Raw genomic sequence first — 8734 nt, 5'->3', positions numbered from 1 at the left:
CTGGCTGTCACTTGTGAGCTGTTTCCATTATCCTAATGTCCTGTGGATGCTGAGAGGAGTAAATAATATTTGTCCGGACGTGGTCATGTCAAATTTTGAGTTGTTTCTTATTTTGTTTTTGCTTTTCTCCCCTGAAGTCTAGGATCAAATTATATTGAGGGTTTAAAATAATAATAATATTATTATTATTGTGTGTGTATGCTGTTGTGTCTGTCACCGTGCACATGTGGAAGTCAGAGGACAACTTTCAGGAACAGCATCAGGGGATCGAACTCAAACTGATAGGCTTGAACAGAAAGAGCTTGTCACACACCGAGCCATCGTATGAGCCTCACATTCTTGCTGTCCCTTTCTGGTCAGGGAGTGGAGGAGTGAGGGTATCTGGGTCTCCAAGTCCACCGTTCCTAGCCAGAGGTGTATGGCCTCTATGTAGCTGTGTCTCCCCAACACTTAGTCAATGCCCAAGTCACTCCCTATCAAATCAAATGGACAAATCAACCAGCTCAGTGACCATCCCATGGCATCTGTGTGAGGGCTAGAAGGCAGCTCCATGGTCTGGTTAGGAGAGAGGAGGCAGAATCCCGCTCTTCTGCCTAAGCTAAGCCATTTAGCCAGTCTGAGCCTGGGTGCTATACTATGAGGTGAGAGTAGCTGCTTTCACCATAACTGCAGAAAGGTGACATGGCTGTTGACCTTTAACTTATAAACAAATGTGAACGTATAGTTGTAAGGTGTACGGTTTTTCTGCCTGCCGCCTGGTCTTGTCCCGTCGCTGCGCCAGCCCCAATTAACACACAGAGACTCTGTATTTGATATTATACTGTTGGCCAGTTACTACTTTCTTATCGGCTAGCTCTGTCTTAAGTATTAACCCATTTCTATGTATTTCCACGTGGTCTTACCAGCGAGAGGCGGCTGGTGGTTCTATTCTCTCCAGACTCTCCATGTTGACTCCTCCTTACTACTTCCTCTTTCCTCCTTGTCTCCTAGTCCCTCCTATCTTCCTTTCCGATTGGCCAACAGTCTTTATTCATTAACCAGAATGAGAAACATCTCCCATCATATAGTCTTATTATTCAAGTCTAGAGCATTGGATAACATCCTTTGATGGCCCTTGTGTAACTTGAAGATGTTAGCCTACTTATACCCCTTGTCTTGTGTTACTCAGTTTGCGGTCTATATGGGTATAAGCACAGAACCCAAAGAGTCTGGGATGTTATGGTGGAGGTTCCACCCTGGCCCCCCACTGTCTCTCTCCAAACCCTGCTGCATCTCAGAAAGCCTGCCAAGTGATGACTCCTCCCCCAGAGATGCTCAAGACCACTCCCACAGGGTATTTAAACTGCCCCCCCCAAGCACACAGAGAGAATAAACTCCTGGTTTTCCTGTCTCTTTTTTGTCTCCTCTCTGGGGGGACTGGAAGGCCACCTGGGAGGGCTATCTCCATTAAATATGTGTTCTAATTTGGTCTGATATGGTCTGATTTGGATTGCTGCATCAGCAGACAGGCTTACTGTGGTGCAGAAACTTTTCAGGGGCATGTTGTGAACTGAATCCTACCTCTGCCCACTTCTTTCCAGAATGTTATCCTTCAGAGAACTCCGTCTGTCATTCCGCCTCAATTCCACAGCCTGGCGTCCACTACCAGGCAAACAGATGCATATTTCATATCTTGTGTGTCTTAAGCCACCAAGCATCTCTGTCATCTTGGAATTCTCCACGGCACCTCCCGCAGAATGCCATGAGGACACAGCCTGAATGAAAACAAAACTCAGAAAACACAAACCCACATTCCTATGTCACAGGCACATGGGAAGTAGTTCCCAGATACTGAAGATGACAACGTAACTCTGTAATGAAGTACCCGAGACTCCTGCCACGTCCCTCAAACACATACAATCTATATGTTCAATTAAAAGTAATAGAACGAGGTTGGGCATGGTGACACACACCTTTAACCCTAGAACCTGGGAAGCAGAAACAAGGATCCTTATGAGCTAGCTTGGTCTACACAGAGGGGCTGATATAGCTCAAAAAAAAAAAACTGCAAGGCTGGGGGGGGGGTCCCAAGGGTTTTTGGTTACATAGGAGCTTGGCAGAACATCTCAAAAATTATTTGGCAGGACATCTCATTGTATCAGGGTAGAGGTTACGGCATAAGGTGTGGAACATGTCAAATTCTACAAAAGGGGTCAAGACCTAGTCAAACCCAAGTTTTACAGAAAACAGGAATGAACTCATTTTGACCTTGTAACATGATGGCTTTTATTCTTAAAATGGAGTCAGGTTGGCCCATCAATTAGCCATCACAGGCCCTAATCCATTATGGCTGGTGTTCCAGTAAAAGACATAGAGATAGACATGCACATAAGGAGAGCTGTGTAGACATCAGAGTCCTCTGCTCCAAGCCTGGAAGCCACCTCGAGCCAGAGAGAGCAGAGCTCACCATTTTCTGCACCTTCAGAGAGGCAGGTGCAGCCCTCCTCTGGAACTTTTTTTTTTTCTTTAACATTTTATGTGTACACTTTGTCACAGCATCTGAAGCAAATAAAAACAAGAAAATGTAAATGTCCCAAATCATTTGATAGATTCTTTGGCATGCATCCAAAAAAGCAAAACAAAACAAAAGACCCAACCAGGTGGTGCTGGCACATACCTTTAATCTCAGCACTCAGGAGAGGAGACAGAGGCAGGCAGATCTCTGTGAGTTTGAGACCAGCCTAGTCCTCAAGAGCTAGTTCCAGGACAGGCTCCAAAGCCACAGAGAAACCCTGTCTCGAAAAAAACCCCAAACAACAACAACAACAAAATTAAAAACCCAACAATAACAAAAAACAGACTTTTAATTTAGTTGTACCAGCGAGATTCAGTTGGATCAAGAATGACAATGAATTTGGAGAAGTGCAAAGCAAATGTTGCCACTGTATTATCTTTTTGTTTGTTGAGTAAATAATACCAGAGAAAGCACAGGCTGCCTAAGAGAACAAATTGGCAGCTCTAGCTTGGTTTCCAGGCACTGTTTATACACCCTTCAAGTGCTAATTAGAACTGGTTACTTACTCCCTGAGGGAAACCCCCCTGGAAACCCCCCATTTCAGATGCTGTCTGTGTGGAAATGTCAAGACTCTGCTTGTCTGTAGCTCTGATGCCCATGCTTAGACCACTTGACTGTTAGGTCATTAGGAGCAGATGAACAAGGAACACCAGCTCTACCAGGAAGTTCATCATCACTGTCGTCATCACATGTATGTATGTATGTGTCTGTATGTGTGTGTGTATATCTGTATATGTGTATGCCTGTATGTGTGTATGTCTGTGTGTGTGTCTGTAAGTCTGTATGTGTGTGTATGTCTGTACAATGTGTATGTCTATATGTGTGTGTCTGTATGTGTATGTTTGTGTTTCTGTGTGTGTGACCAGAAAACGATGTCAACTTTCCTACTCTAATACTCTTCACCTTAGTCCCTTGAGACAGGATCTCTCACTGGACCTATAGATCCAGGATCTACCTGTCTCTGTCTCCAGGGGTTACCAGCACACGTGACCATGCCTGACTTTTAGCTGGTGCTGAGGATTTGAACTCATATCACATTGCCATGCTTGCTCAGCAAGTGCTCTCATTTGCCAAGCATCTCCTCAGCTCTCCCGGGGAACTTCTCTGCCTCTCGCATTGCATTTTGAGGCTTGGAGGGCTGACTCATATGGATTGTGAAAATAGTCTCACTTCCAACTGGTACCAAGTGGAAGGAGGTGCTAGAAGCTGGGAGAGGGCCAGAGGAATGGAGCATCGTTCATCCCTTGGGTATGATGTTCCCTTCTGGCAGATGGTTGTGGGATGCCGCATTCTTCCATGAATGCCACAGCTCCTGTCAGACTAGCTGTTGGAACTACTCCCCTTCCTGGGTTCTGGGACTTGCTCCCTCCCCTGCCCTGTCCAGCATTCACACTCTAGTTCGGCATGCATGACTTAATGACAGGCAGCTCTTCTGAGGAATATATCACAGTCAGTTTCCTCGTATGCATCATCCTAGGCTGCATTTACACACACCAAACACGCAAGCTTGTCACTCCCCGTGCCCCTGTTACAATCATGAGGGACCTGCACACGAGCTAGGAGGCTACTGCCAGTGTCACATACCATTCTGTTTGAGAGTGAACTCATTTAAACAAGCTCATTGGACAAGGAGAAAAGATCTGAAATTACAGATACATGAACCAGCAACAATGTTAATTTACTATTCATACATCTCCAAGTATGATGTAGTAAATAGACAAGGCAGCAACAAAGTTGTCTGTTATGATTGCTATGCGCTGTGCATAATTTTTATGTGCCATGTGACTGTCAGGAGGCAGATTTGTGTGTATGGTGTCACTACGACACAAAGCAATACTACATCTGTTTATGCAGTCTCGCTGCCACTTGTGAGTTACGTGTTGTGTTAGGACATATACTAGACATAGATACTAGATGCTAGGAACTTCTCAGCTCCGGTTATAATCTTCAGAACCCACAGTGGCTTATGTGTCCCATCACTGACCAAATGTCATTATGTGCTGTGTGACTATAGCTAGCAGCCCTGCAGTGTCCCTTGTCCTTAACCCTGAACATGCCTTTGTGAACAGCTGTGGGCCACGGTTAAGCTCTCCTAAGATGACACAGTGTGAATTGTGGCTGCCACACCTGTACCCGTGAACTCTACACCGTGCATATGCCAAAGATGGCTTAAGAACTTCCTATGTCATTGCTCATGTAATCCTAATAACGCCACTATGATGTAAGTGGAATTACAATGCCCATTTCTGAGAGGGCAAAACAGAGGCTATGGGGGTAAACCAGAAAAAAAATGCAGACGGATGAGCTGTCATGCACGCCCAGGTTTATCTCAGGTGAGTATTAACACCCGGTCTCACCACTTTGGTGTCCTTCTTAGCTACAGGCTCTGCTCAGAGAAAGTGCACTTTGCCATGTGTCCTATCAGGGTGATATGTAAAGTGACTGAATTCCCCAAACAGCATCTGACACATAGAGGGTGAGGGCTCTGGAATCAGCTGTGGCACAGGCGACCTCACAGTTGGATTAAATTGTCTCCTCGAAGATGTGTAAAGAGGTACTCAACTGGGGTAACCCAGGAGGTGGCTTCTTTAAATAATGACTGGGATCAGGTAAAGACAGAAGAAAGGAAGTGTAAGACATCTGGAGAGAGGCCAGCCGGTTAAGGGCTGGAATTCCTTTGCAGCCAGGTGGCTGCTGGCAAAAGCATTTCTTCATAATGATCAGTGCCCTGGATGGCCTCATAAATATTTCATCAGCCAGGCCATCATTCTTCATTTAGGGTTTCAGAAGCAAGTCATCAGTTTGGGCTGTCCAGAATTTTGTGCACAGAATTCCTTAAGCAATCAAGGGCTGAGGCGATGGCTCACGGGGTAGAGAGCGTTTACCTCTGTGTTTGGCTCCTGGGATCTGTGGACATCAGAGGGTGTGACACTGGCCCCTTAATCCCTATGCGTGGACATCAGAAAAAGAGACTCCCTAGAGTAAGTGAGCTCGCCAGACCGACTCCATGTTCAAGGACATGTGTGAGGTGAGAGTAACTGAGGTCATCCCAGGTTGGCCTGTGTACCTGTATGTGTGTATACACGTGTGCTCACACACTTGTGAGCACACACACACACACACACACAAATGAAAGGCGATCAGGTGAATCACCTCCCATCATTACACTGAAATTCTTAAAGCATTTGTATTTATTGGGAGGATTTTAACAATAGTGTGTTTTCCTTTCCCCCCCTCCCTTGCTTCTTCTTTATGTCCCCAAGCCATTAGAACCTTCATACCCTCCCTGCGGTATTTGAGACAACCGAATGGCAAAGCTGGCATCTCTGGCGGTCCCTTGGCTGACAGGGCAGGAAACCCCACACTCTGCAGCAGATAAGATATCCAGCCCTGGGGTCTGTGGATACAGGACTATAGGAGCCACACACCCCTGCTACCCAAGGCTGACACATTAAAACCAAGGTCTACAAGACTATGGCAAACGCGGGCTCTCACAAGCAGTGGTGCCCAACTACAGACGTGCCACTTAGGATGTATGAATGTCCCCGCTCCATGGTGTTCCTGTGGCTCAAGTTGTCAGCCATGCCAGGTGATCTTAAGTCTTATAGGGCATTTCTCCATCTAGAGAGCTGGTCTTCCCCAGTGAGATTAAACTCAGAGAATCACTCAGAGGAGTGTAAATAATAATGAGATGCAAAGAATTGGTCACAGAACCAGTGTAGGTGACCTGTTTTAGTAGAAGAAGCTCTCCCAAAGTGGCACCTTGGCACCCTGAGTACTTTTAGCAGAAAGATCTCCACAGTGTCATGCTGCCCCTTAGTCCCCAAAGGGAGTCAGAAAGCAGAATTCCTCTGTCCCAAGCTGAGTCACAGGGCTCTCTCTCTCTAATTAATAGTCTGCTTTTCTTTTTGTACATTTATGTATGTGAATGTTTTGTCTGTGCACATGTATGTGTTCCACATGCCCACAGAAGTAAGAAGAATGGGTTGGCTTCCCCAGAACTGGAGTTACAGTGGTTGTGAGCTACCATGTGCTGGGAATTGAACTCAGGTCAGTGCTTTTAACCACTGACTCATCTCTCTAGCCCTCCTTTTCTCTTACACAAGGCCCAAGCCGAAGAATATGGCTCCCCTCCCCTCCCCCTCCTGTCTAGGTAAGAAGAAATTCTCCAGCCTTCCTATCTGATAAGCCATTCCAAAAGTACCCTGTCTTACATCTGGGTGGAAGGAATGCTACATAGAAAGATTGGGAAGAATCTTGATACACAGACCTGGCTGGTTTCCCCCTCAGCCGGTCACATCAGCTCCTCCCTTTTTTGTCTAATTATAGTTCTGAACAGCTGTCCATTCTTTACTGAGCCTAAGTATAAAAACGACAACCTTCCCGTCTTTGCTTTTCATTCTGAGGGCTCCGGGGTCATGTAAAATATTGATTAAATAGATCTGTTACACTTTTCCCTCTCATTTATTATTGAGGGAGTCTGTAATAATGTATAAGTCAAAAGGGCTGGTATCTCATGGAATTTTAAATTTATTGTTATTTTTCACATCTTCCTTGGGGTCAAATGTTTAGGATAGAGTAAGTACTTACAGTTCATACAGATTGGAGAATATGTAGAATCACCTAGTGGACAAATTATGACTGTGTCGTTGAGGGAGTTTCTGGATTGGGGTATTGTGGTAGGAAGAACAACCTTCAATGTGGGCATCACCAGTCCATGAGCTGGAATCACAGACTTAACAAATGGAAGAGCCAAGCATGCCAGCATCCCTGTCTTCCTGTCCCGTTGCTCTCCTCCTGCAGATGTAGTGTGACAGCTACTTCACGCTCCTGTCACTAATGTCCTCCCTCACCGCACACTGTGAGCCAGACAGGCCATCCCTTCTGTAAGCTTTCGTAAGTTCATTTTGTCAGTATTTTGTCACAGCCACGAATAAAGGAACTCATGCAACAATCAACAACCATTCATTGACTAGAACTATTGTGGAATAATTAACACAAACTAGAAATATACAGATCACAGTATCCAAAGGATACTGGGGAATTCTTGGGGTGCCATACCAGGTTTTCTCTTAGAGCTTCAAATGTCTTATGGGTTAGGGTTAGGGTCACAATTTTTGGACAATATCTGCCATTTCCCCACAAGATTTACCATTTTTTTTTTTTTTTTCAGAACACCAGCTGGTTTGGTAGCTGCATCTTAGGCGAAGGTAAACTACAACAAGCTCTCTAACTTTGGCCCGAATTAGCATTTATAAGGCAGGAGTAATCAGTATGCCAGCAAGAATACCGAACAGCCCAGTCATGTGACTGAGAAAATAAGCTGTCACAGACACTCATCAACAAACTTCCCTCTCGCCAGGAAAGACTGTCATTATGATATTTTGTCATTAGTTCTCCTTCCCCATCTAAGAGGGAAGGGTTTTTAAGCATTTCTTTTTTTGACAGAATGATCCTAACCAAGCTCCAAACAGCATCAGCTAGCTAGACTTGGGAAAGAGGATGCTCACAAAACTGTGTGCCAGATGCCTGTCAATTACACCCTGAAACAGGAGGCAAAACTGTGGATGGGGAACACCCTGCAGAGATGGGGATGCTCTGCAGCTGGGGAGACAGGCTTGCTTGGATAACATTCAAGAGGCCGACATGCAGAGAACGAAGTTTGCGAACAAGAGGTAAGACAAAATAAAGCACCAAGTACCTGCTTGAAGGCTTTGCGTTTTGTTTTTATTTTTAAATTATCTTTGGTGGTGTTAGGGATCAAGGTTAAGGTTTCCTATATGCTAAGCTGGTGTTCTGTCACTGAGTACCTCCCAGTCCCTGCTTGAAAGCTCTGAATTCCATAAAGTAGCTATTGCTGTTTCAAATCACAGCAAAGCCCTTGATAATAGCATCGCCCACAGCGACATCACCAGTCTTTTGGTCAGACAACTGTGCTGATTGGTCAGCACCCTCTCACCTTGCATGTTGATCGGGTGACTATAGGGCTATGAGGCATTACCAGCACAGGCCTGATGGGGGCCCTGGCCCTAGGCCTGGTCTTGGCACCCATAAGGGGGGCCCTGACCCTGGTCCTGGCACCTCTAAGGGGGCCCCTGGCCCTGGTGACCCTCAGGGGGACCCTGGCCTTGGGTCCCTGTTCCTGTTCCTGGCCCAGGCCCTTGCTCTGGTGCTAAGGGA

Source organism: Phodopus roborovskii, unplaced genomic scaffold, assembly GCF_943737965.1.
Source record: "Phodopus roborovskii unplaced genomic scaffold, PHOROB, whole genome shotgun sequence".
In the NCBI taxonomy this organism is placed as follows: domain Eukaryota; kingdom Metazoa; phylum Chordata; class Mammalia; order Rodentia; family Cricetidae; genus Phodopus; species Phodopus roborovskii.
The sequence above is the reverse complement of the archived record's forward strand: the minus strand, read 5'-3'. Positions refer to the sequence as shown.